A 21,209-nucleotide genomic window follows, 5' to 3' on the forward strand; every position below is an offset into this window, starting at 1 on the left:
TGTCAACGTCATATTTGCTATGAAGAATCTGCAGACATTCTATTTCTACAACAGCATACCAGAGTAAACACAACAGTTTGTGGTATACATCTTTATTACAGTGAAATTACACTTTTATTAATGGATATCCTGTGGATCAATATTAGTGTGACAAACAGCATTTATTCATTAGACACAGTACACACTATACCTACAGGCAGTAAACAATGTACTCCTTATACTTTATGGCACTATATACTGCAAGATAGATCTGTACTCACCAGCCTGCCGGCATATACATGTCAGTCAGCATGGGCCTCAATATTGCTAGCCCTCTCTGCTGCAGCTATAGGGGTGATAAACAAACATTTTGCATACCTGTCTATCACATACTCAGGCTAGAATTTGGAACATCTATAGCCAAGATACTTACAAACTGCTGGAGCATGGTTGTCCTGAGCATCTTGGCTCCACTGGGCCAAGAGAGCCCCCTTTCTCCAATTTAGGTCAGCATAGTGATGCCATACCTGCTCACCAGTTTGGGGGTTACCAATGGCACTGATGAGGTTACATGCCAGAAGGCCCCAGGCCTCCACTTTATACTGTGAGTCCTGGTACTGGCCCTGCAGCAGTTTGTCATCATGGTTTGATATGAGGAGCCCAGCCATGACCCTGGACTCCAAAATGCCCCAGCACTGCACCTAAAAGCCCAAGCCCTCTCTAACACCTGACATAGTTCCTGCACAGATCAAACTACAACAGGTTCTGGCTGTATTCCTGCCTGCATGGTTTAAATAAGGCCATATTCCCACCCTTTGCTCTCAATGAACCATTTCAAAAATGCTGAGCACAGCTTAGCAATGGTCAAACCTGCTAAGCAGAGGTGAGTTGTGTTTAAAGGGGTAGATGCTGAGCAGTACTTATTGGTGCACAATTCTGCTTAGCTGAGTTGACTGCTGCTTAGAATTTACATCTCAGCAATGCTTACACCGGCTAAGCAGAGCTGAGCACTGCTTAGCATTGCTCAGTTTTCATTTAAAAAGTCAGGATTGTAAATTGATTTATCATTACTCACATATTATTAAGTGTATATGATTTACTTTACATGACATCCCCCTATGTGCTTTCATTACATTACATTACCTTGGGGTGTGACTATACTGTATGGGACACTTGTGTATACATGGGTGATTTCACATGTCATATGCACTCACACTTTCATTTTGGACCAGCTACACTACACTGGGTGACAAATATCACTTACTACATCATTTAACATAATAAAATTAATTTTAATAATGCTTTCCCATGTAAAAATAAAGTGCCTGTCTTGGTACTCGAACCATGATCACCTGCATACAAAGCCGAGACTCTAACCACTACCCTATCTAATTTATAAGAGTTTAGCTATACATTTCTATTTAGCTCCTATGAGATATTTAAGCAATGCTGAGCAGTGGGCTATAAACCGCAAACCCACTCAGCTACGCTTAAAGATACCTTAGATTGGGGAAAAAAAGGAAATTAATAAATTCACTTTAATGACATGTATCAATACGCCTTGTAAGTCACAGTAAGGGCAATTATAAGGAGACAAATAGGGACAGATTTTAAATATTGCTCTTACAAACTTAGTAAGTTGATAGAATAAAGGGTTTTGCATTAGCATGACTTTTCCAAAGGATGTGAAGTCTTAAACTCATATATTTGTCATTATTTACTGACTCTAATCCTACGCTATTTGTCAGGTATGGATGGATATTTTGGGGAACACACCAGAAATATGAGGCAGACATCTGGACATTCTGTGAAAACCTGTATAGTTGAGAGGTTTGGCCATATGGCACTTTCGCAATGCAGGGTGTGTGTAACAGTACCTGTCATACACCCCCTGCATTCCTTCCTATCTACATAGCTGCTTTCAGTGTCTGTGGACACTGAAAGCATTTAGTAAGTACTGTATGGCACTTTCACAATGCAGGGGGGGGTGGGCATTTATTTAATGATCTCCTCTCTATTTCCGTTTCCACAGACACTTTTTTAATATTTATATTTGCTTTCAGTGTCTGCGGATACTGAAAAGCAGTTAAAAAGTGCCGTACAGCACTTTGAGAGAGCAGGGGGTGTGTTAGATGTGCAGTCACTACTTAAACACACCCCCTGCACTCAGCAGTGTTCGTGTCCGCTTAGACTTAGCAGTAGAGCATCTTCATAAATATGCAAGGCAGGCTGCTGTTAAGGCTATGCGGAAACGGACATGGTTCACTCCGTGCAGGAATAGCACTATTCATGCACAGAGTTTGTTGAATCCTGGGGCATGTTTTTTACAACATTTTCTTATTCTGTGTAAATAGACAATATTGCCATCAAGTTTTAAAATGTTCACAGAAATTCCTTCTCAGTTTGTTTGCACTGTATGAGTTTTGCTAAGCAAACACCCTTTGTAAAATGTCTTAATAATATCACTCATTTGGTGTGGAATAACAAAACTTACATGTTTACTTCAAAAAGTAAAATGTCTGTGTCTTTTAAATAAAATCCTCAAGTAGTCTGATTTTAAATTCTTTGTATGAGGTAATTAACAAAAGTAAACAATTAATTCAACAATTAAAACAATAAGTTAACCAAGTTAGCAGAAAAGACTGAAACAAATACAGCACATAATTAGTAAAATATTTTAAAGACTAGTCTGCAAAAGAAAAGGTTGTTAAACTGGATCATACACCAAATGCTAGTAGTAATGTTTGTTATACTAACTGTAAAACTATGTTTTGACTTGTTATATATAAAGAAAACTAAATATTTTGTTTCCTAATATGTTCTCTGTAAGCTATGATAAAAATTATAATCTGACCAAAGAATATACATCAATGTAAACTGTTTTGTGTGTTTTAAAAACAAATGGGAGAACTGTTAGGTATGTGTGTGTGTGTGTGTGTGTGTGTGTGTGTGTGTGTGTGTGTGTGTGTGTGTGTGTGTGTGTGTGTGTGTGTGTGTGCGTGTGTGTGCGTGTGTGTGCATGTGAGTGCGTGTGTGCGTGTGTGTGCGTGTGTGTGTGTGTGTGTGTGTGTGTGTGTGTGTGTGTGTGTGTGTGTGTGTGCTCCAGTACTAGCATACTATAATGAGACCAAACCCACTATTGTGACTGCAGCTGCTAGCAGCTTCAGCCTACGTGCAGTGTCACTCCAGCATGATGAACAAGTGTTATATCCCTAAAGTCTATTGCTCCAAAATGTTAACTGATGCAGAACAGAGCAGAGATATTCTCAAATAGAAAAAATAATGTTTTGTAAATGTGAGGACATGTGAAAACTTATCCAGATACCTAATAGGGCTTGGGAGTGCCCAGCTCCATATTAACCATAAAACACTAGCTCCCTTAATCAATTAATATTATCTTGATAAAGTGCCACCAAGATGCCATAGTATGTTTAAGAATGGGTTCAGTACCAAAGCAATACATGTGCCAGGCAACAGACCAACTTTTATACAAAAGAGAAACAGTTGTTGCAGCTTATGTGCAAAGCATCCTAATGATAAGGCATGTAATTACTAAAATACTAGTAAAGCTTAAAGTGTGCATTCCTCATTGCCTTCCTTTGAATCACCTTGTAATTACTTTTATCTTGTTAGATTTGTTTCTAGTACCTTTTCACTTTTGGCTAACTAAAGTGTGTTTTTACATTACGAAGACTGGGACTACTTTTCTAGTGGTAATAGAAAAGTAGCCTGGTCTGTCTGAGTTGGGTACACGCAGGGAGGCTTAAGTGAGAATTACGTGTTGTAGCTAGTTGTTTGATTTGTTTCTGAGACTGTTTTACTTTTTTCTAACTAAAGATTGTTTTTCTATAAAAAAAAAACTGGGTCTGCGATTTTAGTGGGAGTAAAAGGATAGCCTGGTCTGTTCAAGCTGGGAATCACACAGAGGGGCTTAAAGTGACAATTACTTGTAGCTAGTTGGTACCTTTTCACCCTTTGCTAACCAAAGTGTGTTTTTACATTAAGAAGACTGGAACTGCAATTCTAGTGGTAGTACAAAGGTAGCCTGGTCTGCCAGAGTTGGGAAACATGCAGGGAAGCTTAAAGTGAGATTGTTTTATCAGCCAGTAGACTTTCTAGTTTGATTATTCTCTTTTCTTTGAGTCTATAAATTCAGTGTGTTTGCTCAGCTTCACAGAGCTCAAATGCTTGGCATCCATGCCTGTGGAGTGTTTGGCTTATATCTGATGCCATCCAGGCTAAGGTAAGTAAGTTAAATATAACTATTACACTTTTCTAAGCTATTTCTGAAGGCTGCTGCTGTATTTTCAGATAATTTTATTGCACTTTTCTGCATTTCTTCAATGTAAAGTGTATTTTCTTTTCCTTGGTCTAGTCACTTTTGTTTGAGTTTATAAATTCTGCTCTTATTCTCTTAATGACATTTACCAGTCCCTTGTATAGACGCATGCAACTAAGGAATCTATAAAACTTCCCCTGTAACTTTATCCAGTACTGAGATGCATAGAGAACAACATGCTTGCACTCTGAAGAGTACTGCCACATGACTTCGACATACATAGCCTAGTTGCAGTTTCTATCCTCACAGTGCCAAAGTTAGCCTGCTTTATCACCCCTTTGTAGTTTACCTAAAGAAAGCCTGACACCATGGATGAACACTTCCCCAGTTTCTCTGCCAACAGCTTGGTAGATATGGGCATCCTTAGATAATGTAGGAATTGTCTCATGTTCACTGACAAACAACTAATCCTTATAGAGATGGATAAAATATTTGAGAGGTATAATTATGCAATGTCACTGGCAGCAGGACTCACACAAAAGCACTCAAAATAATCAGGTTGTCAGTAACATAAGCATTACACTCATCATACATAGGACTGATCCAACACATTGACCAACCTATGCTGAGGCACTTTAAAGCAACCTTCCTAAATCCCAAACACCTTCTACACATATGTCCTACAAAAAGAATCCTCAGCAACCCCAAAAGCACTACACCAGAACAACATCCAACACAACAGATGCAGCCACACCCTTTAGAGCCTCAACTACCAAGGCCATAAGACAACTCAGCACACTATCCAATGTATTTAGCATAGGAAAATCCATTGTGAGACATACAGATGTCCTGCTCACCAGACTGAATAAGGAAAAAAATTGCAGTCAGTTTTCTGTCAGTCAGAGGCCAGGATCTGCCAAATCACCCACACAAGTCATTAGGCTAGAAGTACCAGTATGACACAGTCATAGTGCATGTGAGTGTAAATGACCTGAGACATACCTCTCTAGACTATATGAAGAGAGACATTATGGACATCTCAGACTATGTATTCCAGGCTGGTATGTGCCTAGCATTCTACCTTCACCAAAGATGATGCCACAATATGAACAAAAGATAACAGACTTCAATAATTTGCTTAGTTTCTGGTGTTATTCCAAAGGGGTGCAGTATTTGTCAGCATGGAACGGTATGGTCAACAGACCACATTGCTTTACCAATGATGATCTGCAGCTGTCTCATCTATGCTTTTGAACACTGGCAAAATTATTGCCTTCTACAGTAGTGCCTTTTTTAGGCAATACCAAACTGACAAGTCTTTGAAGATAGCACAACCAACCCAAGGTAATGGAAAAGTGTTACTGCTAAGTGCCTGGTGCCTAAAGAAAAAACTCTGTCCAGGCTCTCCTCAGCCTGCAGTATGTAGACAGCTATGAAGTTACTTAGACATGCTTTAAAGCCATGGAGAGTATCCCAAAAGAGCAGGACTACAATGCCTTCCACACATTCAGGCCAGCTACTGCACAGGCAGGAACCAAAGGTGGAGGTGTCTCAGTCTATATAAGCAACAACTCACCTCAAGACTAGTCAAACACGATTACAAGCTTGAGCTTCTCCATGTCAAAATTTTACAGGCAAAGTCCTATATCATATCCTTGCAAGCTATTAGTCACCCTTTATAATGCAAGTAACCCATAACACATACTTGGACTTACTGGAGACTCTCACCATTCAACCTAATACCATATTAATGGGTGATTTAAATTATCCCACTATAAATTGGGATACTTACACAACCCCAAACTTACAGGCCCAGAGATTCCTGGACTTTGTAAACACAAACACATTGGTCCAGACAGTCCACATGCTCACCAGGAGTGCAAATACACTTAAACTGGTACTCTCAAACATGAGAAAAAGTTGTACTTCCCCTGGTGAAGTGTCCTCTCTGATAATGTCAGACAAGAAAGCTGTCTCTTTCATAATAAAAATAAGTTCTGTGACCCCTGTTAACCCCTTAACATTTGGGAACTATTCTAAGGCAAACATTCTACCACTGAGTGATAACCTGTCAAAATTTCAGGCTCCCCCAAACCCCGAGAAAACAGCTGACTATGCAGAATTATTCTCAGAAACCATGTACAATCATGTCAAAAATGCAAAAAGGCAGCTGTGTCTATCAAAAATAAGACCAGAACTAACTCAAAAAGACCCCCCCCTGGTGAAATCCAAACATAAATGGGTAATACAACAAAAGAAAAAAATCATAGCTAAGATTAGGAAGTGCTACCACCCAGTATGATAAAAACATTCTCATCATTCTAAACATACAGTTAAGAGGACAAATTAAGTCTACTAAAGCCAAACTTGAGGTAAAGATAGCCTCCCAGACAAAAGACAGCCACAAGACTTTCTTTAAATATGCACAAAACCTCAAAGCTAGCACACGTCACTTTGCAGAACAGAATGTGAATGGAGCCACCTACACAGAGCCGGAAGATATAGCAAATCTGCCAGTCAATAAATTCAGCTCCAATTTTACCCCCTCTCTCTCCCAGCTGTCCCTGAGGAAATACCATCAAACAAATCCCCCAACTATCACTAGAGTAGAAGTCCAAGATGTACTCTCTAAGACCAAAACTACTGCATCAATGGGCCCCAATAACACCCCAGGTTGCCTACTAAATAGCCTGAAACATGACCTATCAGGACCACTGGATTCAGTGTTTAAACATATCCCCCAGACAGGCTTTGTGCCACAGAAAGGGGAGAACTGCAGCAATCATCCCTCTACACAAGAGCAGGCCATCACTGGACCCTAGGAACTATAAGCCCATATGTCTGACTAGTCTTGTATGCAAAACCATGTTGCACACTGGATAGCCGGCTGGCTTTCAGATATATAACCCAGGAAGCCAGAAGTTGGGATGAGGAAACCACATCCACAAAGAGGCCAATAATGAAGTCCCACAGGGCTCTATGCTGGGTCCTTCCCTTTTTTGCATCTACTTTTTGGAAGTGAAGTCCAATGTTAAGGGCCTGTGGCTGACATGTTTGCAGATGATTGCAAACTAGGAGCAACCATAGAATTCCTCCACGATACTAACATCCTACAGGAAGGACTAACACAGACAAATGACTGGTGTCAAAGCCATGACTTAAAATGCAATGCCAAGAAATGTATAATAGTACCCTTTGGGAAGTCAGCCGCCCTTGGAAATATACCTTATCGATATCACATCCCTAACAGTAGAACCAGTAGTCATGGATTTGGGTACACATGTAGACAGTAACCTGGCTTTCAACCAAAAATTGTCTAAGTTAGTAAGGAAATCATTCTATTTTGCTCAGCTTATAAGCAAGGTCATGGCATCTAGGTCCAAGGAAATCATTGTTTCACTGTATTTGACCATCATCAGGCCCATCATTGAGTACAGCTCTCCCACTGGTATGTACCTGACTAGGCACATGCAACAAGTAGAAGATCCACAGAGTTTCCTCACAAGCAGAGTACAGGGTGTAAATAACATATCCTATGCAGATTACCTTAAAGCCCTATCTCTGTACTCTGTTTCATACAAACTGTTGAGAGATGATCTATGGCTGGAATACAAGGCATCCTTGGATCCCACTCTGATGAACCTTTTGCATATCCACAAAACAAAAAAGGCATCAGAAATGCTCAATCTAGGGATTTAAAGTTTGCTTGTGACATAAACAGGACACTTTGGAGGGACAGTTATGTGTCTCAGAGAATTCCTCTTCTCTGGAACAGACCTCATCTATGTGAGGCAGAGCTCTTCCCTAACCCTATTTGAGAAAAAACCTGGACCAGTGGATGTAAAACTGGAAACACACCAAGGATCTAGTGCCTATGTCTCTAATTGGCAGATGTAGCCTGCAAACCTTGCTCTAGCATACATATACCCATTAAAAAAAACTCTAAGGCACACAAACTTGTGGGATACAACTGGGATGCTTGGCTAGGCTTATAAATGCCCAGTGGTCATCAGCTTAGTATACACCTATGAACCTATTAAGATGTGAGTAAAATATTTTGTTGCATGTAGTTCCATACCAGTCACAAAAATTGTGACAGCTTGTCTATATAATTAAGCATAAATAATTTATTGCATAAAGGGTATTTAAACATATTCAGTAGAAGGGGGATGGCTATAAACAGCTGTTTAATTACTTTGATATACCTTTAAGCTAAAAAAGAAGCAGGTCACAGGAGTTGGGGCTGCTATCAGCCTTCAGTAAAGCAACAGAACTGTGTGTGTGTGTGTGCGCGCATGTGTGTGTGTGTGTGTGGGGGGGGGGTTGTTACTTTGGCAATGTTGACACAGTATAGTCCTTATATTAAACCAGAATGTTGCATTTAAAAAGTAAACATATGTCTTTTGTTATTATGTACATGCATAAAGTATTGCTTTAAATTGCTAATCGTCTTTGAATGATTTATTATCTGTTAGTTGTAGCCATCCCCCACAGATGGGGACTGTGTTTTTGGAAAGGACTGATATTTAGCCTTATCATAAATCCCAAATATACTGGTTAGAGTTTCTGAGTATGTATAAGAAAATTTTGTTAATGGGAATAAAGTGAGTTTTCTGATTATACCACACTTGCAGAATTGATGCAAACAAAAGTGTTTCTACACCATAAGAAGCACATGCATTTTTTAGCTATTTGTGAATTAATGTTCTTGTTGGTATCACTATTACTGATCCAGTGCTTTAAGTTAAATCAGTATGTCCTGTATTCCAGATGGCTATTCATCATAGTCACCATTCACCTCAACTGTCATGACTATTAAATGAAAGGTTTTCCCCCTTAGGAACAGGTGACACCCATGTGATGATATGAGGTGCTAATGACATTTGAGGTGGGGGAGTGGGTGGGTTATGGTGGTGTTAAGAAGGCTAAAAAGTATGCATATAAAACTTGAATAAAACACACAGCTATTGCATTATCCTTAAAATTACCTTTGTCCCCTAAAGGATCCTGTTATTGTAATAAATCACAACAACTTATACACAGATTGCAGGACATCCCTAAACTAAATCTATATAACAGAAGCTCCCATTGTTACTTTTTCTGCACTATCTTTTGAAATCCAGTGATAAAATCTTTAATGTGTGTACAGCTTATAGCATTGTACTGTTGCACTTAATGTTCATTGATTAGGTGTGTGATGATGTGAGATATTGCCAAATATTGCAGGAATAGAAGGGCAGTAGATGTGTAATATATGCCAGCATAGCTAGCTGAAGTTTGTAAATAATGATATGTCATTTGTATATCAAACTAATGTGTACAGGTGCTTGTGTTGACATGTATTTGTAAATCTGTTTGTATAAAAAATGTACCAACAGTGGGTCCCGCTAGACAGAAAAAAGAAATACGCCTGTATTTCAGACTGTATTATAACTGTTGATATTAATATTGTAACAGAGGATACTAGCAGAGAAGAGGTTAAGCTTAGCCCCAGCTAACCTTTAGAAAAATATCCTGAAATTAAATTACTTAATTTAGGCCACAAGATTGTATCTCACAGGTCTCAATACAGCCAGAGACAAAAGGTCTGTACTAGGAAGTCTTCTGTATTGTCCTTGGGGGTGAACTAAATGCTACACTGGAAGGGTGAAAGTTGAAATAGTTTTATGACTTCCAGAAGCTGCAAAACATTATAGCAAAGCTCTCTCTCTGTGCATGGTAACACATATGTGCGAGATTCTGGTTCAGTTTCTAGTAAAGGGGGTAGTATGGGAACCAGAAGTCAGATGAGTAGATGTATGTGATGTCATTCTGTAAGCTGGCACAAAAATTATGTTTTAATACCAGATGAGACTGAAGTCTCAGGGCAGTCTGTTTTTGTAACCTGACATAGAAAGATCACTCACCTACTTCATCTTGCTTTGCTTTAGTAAGTAAACAGTTAATAGTAATTCTTTAGATCAGTCAGGAAAATATATTGAGATTAGTTAAATACTGTTTTTCTGTATCTGTGCAAATCTATTCATCTGTGTTATTTTAATATTTCCTGTGATTGAAACTCCATTGTTTATTGTAAATATATTTAGTATTTTCATGTTCTTTTATTATTTATTATTAAATATATTTAATTTTTTCATTGTGGGTGGTCTTTTAGAGAATATTTTAACCTTTGAGAGTACTTATATTTATTTGGTCACACTGTGAGCACTCCTGAAAGCCTTACTGCAGTGGTCAAACACTATCATTTGTATTAGTATTAATTTCACTCATTATAATTGGGTACCCTTGTAAGAGACTTAGAGTACCTGGCTTTGGAGTGTCTGGTAGCAGTAACTATCTTATAGCCTGGGCAAAGGGTTGCAGAGCGAGTAAATCTGTACCAGCCTTTCATAGGTGTGTGTGTGTGTGTGTGTGCGTGTGTGTGTGTGTGTGTGTGTGTGTGTGTGTGTGTGTGTGTAAATCAAATCTCAAAGAGTGTGTGTGTGTGTCAGCTGCTTGGATCAGGGACACAGAGCACTGGTTTCACAGAGAGAGTGGTGGAGGTCTTGGCTTGGACACTTGGCTGAGGAATCAATTCTATAGCTGTGCCAGTGGGCAGTCTTACTGGGGGCCTGGAGAGAGAGAGAGAGACAGACAGAGAGAGGGGAAACCCAGACCCTGGACAGAGTGTGTTCCCTGTGTGCTCTTAACTGAAATTGTGCTTGGTGCAGAGAGCTACACCTGGGAATACCGTGTGTATCTAGTTTTGTTCCATGTGAATGTCCATCTCTGGTGTCAGTGGTGAGGATTTAGGCTCTTTGATTACTGGCCCACAAGAGGAGTGTCACAAGGTGATATATATTCTCTCCACAATATAGAGTAATATGATCTAGATGTGCATTTAAACAATGCCTGTTGCATCAAGAATCAAATTCATGTCTGTCAATTGACAATTTTATCACTGAGTGCTGATTGAGTGAAAAAAACAAAACAGCCAAAACCAATTACTGTGAACTTTGGGGTTATTTTTTTGCAGGGTGCAAGCCTCACTGCACTCCACATGTAGCAGACACCCCTCACAACCCAAACTTAAATATACCTATTCCGAGGTTGCACAATAGTGGTGAAAAAGAGAACTCTACAGTTGGTGAAAGTGGTTTCACCTAAATTTCCTCTTGCAATCAACTGATAAGCACCCAAGCTATCATATATGTCACTATTACACATGATTAGCACTGATATAATATTTTTAAATGTATTTTAACCCACAATTTAAAAACACATTTCCATCAAAATATTTTTAAAGCATCAGTGATATGACAGGTAGCATACTTACCTTTGCACCTTTGGTGCTGGAAAACCAGAAGCCTGTGGATTCTATTCTCACTCCAGGTGATTGGACTGCTGACATTGCAGTGCAGTGCAGCATTGGGGAGATGCTACACTTCTGAGTGTGTCATCCCTCAGATGAGATGTTAAACTGAGGTCCCATCTGCTTGAGTTGGTGGTAGCTCAGGTGGATGTAGAAAATCCCACACCACCTATTGGAAAGAGTAGAGGAAGATCTCTAATGTCCAGAACAAATTTCCCCTAGCAGTAGAAATACCACCATTGGCCACCTCTGAAAAAAGGCTGCTAGTCTAGTGGGACTAACCCAGTTGCAAAGGAAAAATAAAGTAAAATGTCTTTAGTCCTATGCCACTCATTTTTATATGTGTATTGCTCAAGTACTTCAGTTGTTTTTGTATTGCAGGCAACTGTTTATTACTGATGTGATATCTTCAGAATGGCATAACAGCTGCCTGATATCACAGTGATAGCGAAATACTGAGGACAAAAAGCACTCAGCCTGCAATAATGATTTCCTATAAGCAACAGGTTTATGACATTTTTGCTGGGGGTCTAGAAGTCATTTTCATTGTTCATAGAGTACCCACTCATTTTAAGTTAGCTATCGTCAGGGTTTAAAGGTCATTGATATACTCAGAATGTTTTGGGGTCCTAACAAGGAAAATTCAAGGTCTTCAACATCTGTCAATATATCACCAACCATCATTAAATTAGAAGCTTTGGTGTGCGTGTGTGTATGTTTCAGCTTTTCCCGGTTAGGGGTCGCCACAGCGGAACTCCGATCTGCTAATGATTGGCAGTAGAGTTTTACATGCTGGCTTGCTGGGCCTAACACACAACCTTCAACGAAGGAATGCCCACTCATGCATGTCGTCACACAGTAGACGCTCTAACTGAGAATCGAACGGGCAACGTCTAACTGTGAGGCGACAACGCTACCGCAGCACCACCACCGCAGATAAATTAGAAGCTTTGGTATGACATATTAATTCAGTATAACATTTATCTGCATTATTGGACCATAACTCTCAATATTTTTGCTAATAATCATGGACTAAGCCAAAAATAATCAGGGAACAAATTGCCAAAAACCAGAGAAATGTTTAAATTTTGTGCTAACTTATAAAAGTTAATAGTACAGCTGGTTTTACATTGGCATGCATTTGATGAGCAACAAGGCAAATGCAACTCTGTCTGGCCATTACTGACTGACTACAAGAAAATCAAAATTTTATGGGGGGCCGGGAAGAGCAAAAATATGAGGCAGGATCAAAGACATTCTGTAAAATTAGGAACAGCTGAAAAGTATGTATTAGACTATTATCACTGTTCATGCGATGACCATTGTGTAAGTATACACCCATGTCCATTATGAAATGCATGCTGTAGTAGTGTATAAAATGTAGTCCATATTGTTTTAGCCACCTGACAGTGTGAACATTGGCTCTAGGTGATGGGCACTGTTGATGTGAAACCCCTATCTCATGCATAAAATGGGAAAAAGAGTGTTGATGTTGATGCTATTTGTTCTAGCCTTAACTGATCCCACTACAACATGCAAAAGTGTACATGTATATGCTTTTATGTACATCGCTTTCCCACCTACTGCTATCTTACATTCTTTTAAACATCTGCTCTATAAGGCAGAAGAATATTAGAAAAGACATACCTGGGGATTCAATAAACTCAATGTAGGCTTTGTACGAAGTTTACACGGATTTTACATGTTTGTGCATTGAGCAGCAGAGCTAATAACATATTCATACCTCTCACTGAGCTTAAACATAAACAAGTGTGGTTTCATAGCTAGCAACAGTGTTGCAGGCCAGGAAACCATGTAAAGTAACATGCAGTAGACATGAAGACCTGTTTACCTATGGACAAATTAGGTCCATGGGATTGGGCAGAATGCCACAATAATTACCAGGGTTAATAATATTGCAATGTATATGGTCCAAACACATTACAGGACAGTGTATGCAGTGCAGAGTATTGTGGAGTCCCATTTCAGACATTCTGTACACAATTTGTGTAAATGATCTGTAACGGTACATGGACTGCCATTTAAAACGAACAGTCAGGGCATGGACTGCCATTTAAAATGAACAGTCAGGGGAAGTGTGTATTCAATAGGGATACACAGATGAACTGTAGAAATGAACAGAGGGAAAGAGGACAGGTGAAACATCTTACTGTACAGCAGTTGAGGACATATAAATTAAGACAGTTGTAGCAGGAGCACTAGTCACATATTGACATGATACAGTACAGACTGCACAGTGGAAATGTATATTATGTGACTGTCACACAAGGTGACATGACAATGGAGAAGGATGTCTTTGTTATATAAGCATCTTGACATGAAAAATGGAAAGGACATCTATCAGGGGTGTTATATACAATAGGGGTTAGGTGCATATTGTGAAGCTGTGCAAAATTTCTTATTTGAATATGACTGTAATGTCAGCATAAGTCTCCATCAAGTGGGACAGATAGCTACAGGTTTATGGACAACAGTAAACAGAAGCACACACAATTCTGGAGAATATCAGAATCAGGCTTCATGGGCAAACTCACCCAGCTAGGTATCAACCCATATATTGTTAGATAGGTCACTAACCAGCTCAGTGATAGAACCCATATAGTCAAAATAGAGGACTCCACCTCCAACAGCAGACCTGTTTGTTTGTGTCTTTCGGCTGTTCCCGGTTAGGGGTCGCCACAGCAGAACTCCGGTCTGCTAATGATTGGCAGTTGAATTTTACGTACCGGCTTGCCAGGCCTGACGCACAACCTTCAATGAAGGTACACCCATTCACGCATGTCTCCACGCACAAGACGCTCTAGCTGAGAATCGAACCAGACAGCGAACAGCAGACCTGTAATCAGTGATATTCCACAGGGATCAATCCTGGGACCTCTACTGTTTTGAATCTATTTCTCTGAAGTACAAGCTAAAACTAAATGTCTGTTGCTGACAAAGTTTGCTGATGACAGCAAACTGGGAGTGGGCATAGAATCTCCAAACAATGTCAACATCCTACAAGAGGGTCTTACACAAATAAATGATTGGTGCCAAAGTCATGGCATTAAACTCAATGCAAAAAAATGTATTATCATCCCTTTCAGTAAGTGCAATGTTCCTGCTAACTACCACATCAAAAACAACACCCTAGGTACGCACTCAGTGGTGAGACACCTGGGCACGCAAGTTGACAGCAACCTTACCTTTGATCACCATGTCTCCACTGTGGTAAGAAGGGCATTCTATATTGTTCATCTCATAAGTAAGGGCATTGAATCCAGAAAAAAAGAAGTTATAACCTTTCTGTACTCTTCCCTCATCAGGCCAATAATTGAGTACAACGTCCCTTTTGGTATGTACCTTTTCAAGCACCTACAGCAATTGGAGAGACCAAAAAGGTTCCTAACAAGGAAAATTCAAGGTCTTCAGCACCTGTCATATGTGGATCATTTGAAATCACTGTCACTGTATTCTGTTTTATGCAGACTACCCAGAGGTGATCTATGCCTTGCATATAAGGCAGTCTTTGACCCTGCTTTATTGGAAATGCTGCATATCAGCAAGTCAAATGGTACGTGGGTTACTCATGCTAAAGACATTAACCTGGTATGTGGCATTAATAGAACCTGCTGGAGGGGCAGATTTGTATCCCAGAGTTTACCACACCTTTGGAATGGACTCCCACTTCATGTCAAACAGAGCACCTTAGTGGGCCTCTTCAACCGCAATCTAGACAATTGGATGGGTAACCATAAATTCACCCTAGGGGTTCTACTGTGTCCCTCTTGGACAGGGGCAATTGGTGCTAACTGTGGAAATAGGGGCAGAACTTGGATAGGCTTGTAAGGGCCCTAGGGCCATTAGCCCAGTAACTTCCTATAATCCGATGATCCTATGAATAATACCACTAGTAATCCAATGTCTGTGACAAAACATATGTGATTGTGAGTAATCATAGATGGTTCTGCATGAACACACTTGTACAACTATTATGAGATGTCAGCAGTCTATGAGGGTAAGCAAGCACACTATCTTGACAATGCAAAATCTGCTGGAGGAGTTAGGAGGGATACTGCTATACCTGTATGTGATATTATGATCAAGCCAGGCTAGTTGAACAGTGTGCATGGCATATAGTATATGGCACAGCCACACTGCCACAAATGTAACCCATGCCATCAGTGTTGTCAATCAGCTATGTATGTATTGTGTGCATCGCTGGAACAGGTATCACACATGAATCTGTTTCATCACCTTGATGGGTGCTTCACATCAGCAGACAGTAATGTTTATGCAACAAAAATAATACCTAGGTATGGCCAATAAGATATATGGGAGCTCACTGTGGCAAAGGTGGTACACTTGAGTTATACATCGCTGGAAGATGTGTAGGGAGGTATATAAAGAAGGGTGCATTGTACTCAGTTATTGGTGTGCTAAAAGCTGTGAACTATAGAAGGATTATGGTCTTTGATGTGGATGTCCTGCACATACTCAGGAGTTGTGCTACATGCAAGAGACTAGTCACCAGTGTGGGTGCATGATAGTGGGGTGTGATGCCTATATTATCATTGGGTTGTGCACTTGTTTTCATAATGTAAAAAATCCCTCCTTGTCTTTGTTTCATCTCATGTGTCTTCATGGCTGTGGCAGCAATCTTTGGTGTATGTTGATACTGTCTGTATTATACTAATATCACTGCAGAAGTCTGCTGTGGAAAGTGTTAAAGAACAGTTTATAGGTGAAGACATCAGCAGTGTCTGGTGAGAAAAGATGGTAATAGCAGTGTCCCACATGCTGGTGTAAAATGCCCTCTCCACACACACACCAGTTGTCTGCTGTGAGAACAGAACTCAAACCTAAGTACACAGACTATAGTCCTCGATATCTAATGCAAGCAACATAGCACAAGTGTGATTTGGAGATAGTTGGACAACAGTTTATAGATGATGACATCAGCAGTGTCTGGTGAAGAGAAGATGGTAATAGCAGTATCCCATATGCTGTTGTAAGATGCTCTCCCTAATATCAAGCAAGTGCACAAATACATGACACACACACCAGTTAACTTCTGTGAGAACAGAACCACTATCTAAACATATAGACTACAGACCTCTGTATTTAAAGTGAGCGCCACAGCATAAGCTGACTTGGACAGTGTTGGACAACAATTTATAGGTGAGGACATCAGCAGTGTCTGGTGAGGAGATGATGGTAATTGCAGTGCCCCACATGCTGGTGTAAAATGGTGTTTTTCATGTCAACCAAGTTCACAAACACATACATGCAAACACACACACACCCACACCAATTGACTGCTGTGAGAACAGAACCCTTACCTAAGTAAACAGACTACAGACCTCTGTATTTAATGCAGCACCACGGCACAACTCTAACTTGGAGAGTGTCAGACAACAGTTTATAGGTGATATCAGCAGTGTCTGGTGAGGAGAAGATAGTAATAGCAGTGTCCCACGTGCTGGTGTAAAATGCTGTTTTTAATGTCAGGCAAGTGCACACACACACACTCACACACACACACACACACACACTAGTTGACTGCTGTGAAAATAGAACCCCTATCTAATTACACAGACTACAGAACTCAGTACTTTACATAAGCACCACAATACATCAGTATTTTACGTAAGCGCCATAATACAAGTCTGACTTTTATAAGGCTGCAGGACACTTTATAGTAGATGACATCACCATTGGATATTGGAGAGAATATTTTGGCAGGCCTGCATGAAATAGATGTGCAGACATTTCCAAATGTCAAAATATTGGTATTCCATGGGGTTGTATTGGTAACTGCAGGACACACAATTATGCTGTTCTGACTAGATACACACACACACACACACACACACACACACACACACACACACACACACACACACACACACACACACACACACGCGTGCACGCACACACACACACACACACACACTAGCTGACTGCAGTGAGATTAGAACCCCAACCTAAGTACAAGAACTAGAGAACTCAGTACTTTATGAAAGTGCCATGGCACAAGCTTGATTTTTACAAGGCTGCAGGACAATTTATAGTGGATGACATCAGCACTGGATGTTGGAGAGAAGATGTTGGCAGGACTGCATGAAATGGATGTGTAGGCATGTCCAACTGTCAAAACATTGGTACTCCATGGGATTGAAATGGTAACTGCAGGATACACAATTATGCTCTTCTGACTAGATAGGCAAACACACACACACACACACACAAGTTGATTGCATTAAGATTAGAACCCCTACCTAAGTACATGGACTAGAGAAGTCAGTACTTTATAGAAGTATCATAGCACATGTCTGACTTTTACAAGGCTGCAGGACAATTTACAGTGGATGACATCAGCATTGGACGTTGGTGAGAAGATGCTGGGAGGCCTGCATGAAATGGATAGCTAGCCATGTCCAACTACCAAGATATTATAGTTCTACATGCTACCAGACTGATGAGTGCATAGTGTGTAGTATTTGCTGTTGTGTTTCCAATGTGCAAGTGTACTTTAAGAGACAGCTTTACAAATTGTATGTAAACAGCTATCCACATTACTACAAGTACTGGAAAATCTGAATGTGTATTGTGATTATAAAGATGTGCATGATATATAAGAAAGCATTTGTTATATATTTCTGTAGTATAATTGATATATTTTGGAACAAGTACTGAGATACCAAGTTGCAGTGCATGGGGAAGGTAACAGATGGCTGCAGTGTAAATAAGTGTTCTTTTCTTAAAAGGTGCCATCCCTTTGGGCTTTAAAATATGCTTTCATGGGATGAAGATCAAATGGACAGTCATGGTTTTTATAAGGTGCCTGAACTCTAGGGAATCTTAGATCTTCCACACAAGAAGTTTCTTCATTATTTGAACATAATTAATATATATACTATTGCCACTTTGCATAGTGCACTGCTGAGCAGTGGGTTTGCATAATCACTGGCAAAGTATTTGCACATGAGCAATATACATTTCTAAAGCTTTCCCTGTTTCTGTGTAGTTAAGAGGCAAGCAAACGCAGGCCTCATTGCTACAATTATGAGAGTTCTCAGTATTGACTGTATGGCACACACTTGCTGCTTAGTTAACTCTGTGGCAGCAGGAGTAAATGATTTTGAATTATTAGTTTATTGATTTCTAATTAGTCTAATTCTTTAGACTACATTGATTGTGTGATAGTGTGTGTTACCTTAGCACAGTGTGTTTAAGTGGCACTGGGTGGAGGTAACTGCACCATTGAAGAGCTGTTCACTGTCGCTTGGCATCGGTGTGCAATGCCAAATTCCATGCAAACACACAGGCCAAAAAGTGAAGGGCTCCATTGCTTTTTTAATAACTTATGTGTGTTGTGTGTGATTCTATTTTTTAACCAGATTAAAGGTATTAAAATGGAGTAGATAAGAAAGTGGTGAAATGGGGTGCAACCAGGGGGGAAGAACAAAGGGAAAGAAATATAGGAATGTGCATGAGGGAGGTAGGAAAGAACCATAGCTATCCACTTCTTCAACAGTGTAAAATGATAATATGTACAGAATATTAGGTGAATTTGGACTGACCTCAATAAAGAGGGGTGACTACAACACAATCATGTTGTATAGCCAATTAGACCAAATCAAGTGCGTCAAGAAGACACATGAGCTACATATGGAATGATATTTTTTTTGTGGGACAGGTGCCCATTTTTTTCTACTTCAGTAAGAGAGGAATGTTGGGTAAGGGATGTTGGTATTTATAAGTCAGATAAGTGGTGTAGGCAAGGAAGCAGATGCAAACAAACAGGACAAACAAGACAAGACACAGGAATGGTGAGGGACAAAAAAGGCTTGGGGACACTGTGATTGGGGTTAGGTAGAGGACAACGGAAGACCTTGCCTGTCAAACATGGGGAGAGTGAGAATCTTATCCTCACTCGCAGGACTATCATTACCATTTCTTTACTTCTTTGGCTGCTGGAGTGCTTGACATTCCCTCCTGTGGACCATGAGGGACAGCAGCCTCTCCATCTGGCATAGGTGTGCACCAATGATGTTGTGCACAAATGTACGCACCAACCCTGGCATCTCCTGGAGGGTGATAAAATCCCCACCTCTGCCAGTACTCCCAGTGTGTACCACAGCATCAGCTGCTGGGATAGTGCTACCTGATGGTGCAGGCAGTGCAGGAGCAGCAGAGGCAGTACTGCCAGGTTGGATCCCAGATGTGCTGGGTGCCGGTGCTGGAGCCAGTGGAGTAGGAACAGGCTGAGCAACTGGGGTTGGCCTACCACCCTGTGCTATAAGGCATTTTGTGATTTGTCAGAGATGAATGACATGGAAACATTTTGATGACATGTAAAAAAAAATTAGATAAGGGTTGGGGTGAGAGAAAACAAGAAATATAATTAGTACCATCATATGTGACATACAGTGCATTATCACAATAATAACCACATTTTATCTGAACTTTTACATTTAAGTATACTTTTTAACAACTACAAACTGTAATTAAGGATTGCTCAAAGTAATTCTTGCAATGTGCGGATATTGCACATATGATTGCTCTAATTATAAAGATTAAGTTAACAGCAGGGCATTTATGCCACTTCTGTACAAATTGATTTATGTAATACTTTTGAAAGATTGTACTATTTTATACTTTTTACTTGTGGTATTCTAGAGTCTTACACTTGACTCCTACCATTGGTTTGTGCTACAGACTGAAGTATGCCTGCTTCCTTTTACAGGTAGGATATGCATGCATTTGCTACAAATGTATAGAAAAGAAAATTGTAATTTAAAAGTTACCAATAATACTTCTGTTGTGCTACATACATACCCCTTGCTTCTCTCTGTCTCTCTAGATGCACAGCATGGGCTTCTCCATTCAGAGCTATCCCACCATTTTCTGTAGAATAAACAGAAGAGAGCAAGAGAAGAGCATTATGCATACCAGTCTTGCCTCTATGTAGCTTTCTATCTACTGTAAATTCTCTTTATTAGTATATTTACACAACTTTGGGATGTTACTAGTTCTGAACTCATCTATCCACTGGTTGAGTGTATCCCTCTTGTGCCTTTTTAGGTCATTAAAGTGATGCCTACACTGTTCTCCAGTGTGTGAAATGCCAGTCACACTGGAGACAGCCTTGACCAGACTATTCCAACCCTCAGACTTGTACTGAGAGCTGGTATAGTTTCCCTGCAAAAAGCCTTTAGCTGTGGCGCTTTACAAGCAGTCCAATAAAGATTCTGGACTCCTCAACATCCCACCTCTGTGCCCTAATTTGGGGACCTTCCTTTCTACCACTAGACATGTCCAAGCAGAGAGAGAACAGCAATAGCTAATAATGATTTTCTGCAAATTCCTGTTATCATATTTCGTGGTAATGCGCAAACCTGAACAATGTTGCCAACCACATTTGCACAATATTAAGAAGAGAACAACAGCGCCAAACAGAGAGAAAAGTAGTTTTTTAAATGTGAAGGTAAATATGACAGTCGGCAATAGTTTGAGGGTTGTTTGCTGTGGAACTCTTAGGTGATTTCACTTTGCAGATATGTACTGGTGGCATACATTTCCATGACCTGACAC

This window comes from Protopterus annectens, chromosome 5.part1 (assembly GCF_019279795.1).
Source record: "Protopterus annectens isolate FY-2018-M chromosome 5.part1, PAN1.0, whole genome shotgun sequence".
Taxonomy (NCBI): Eukaryota; Metazoa; Chordata; order Ceratodontiformes; family Protopteridae; genus Protopterus; species Protopterus annectens.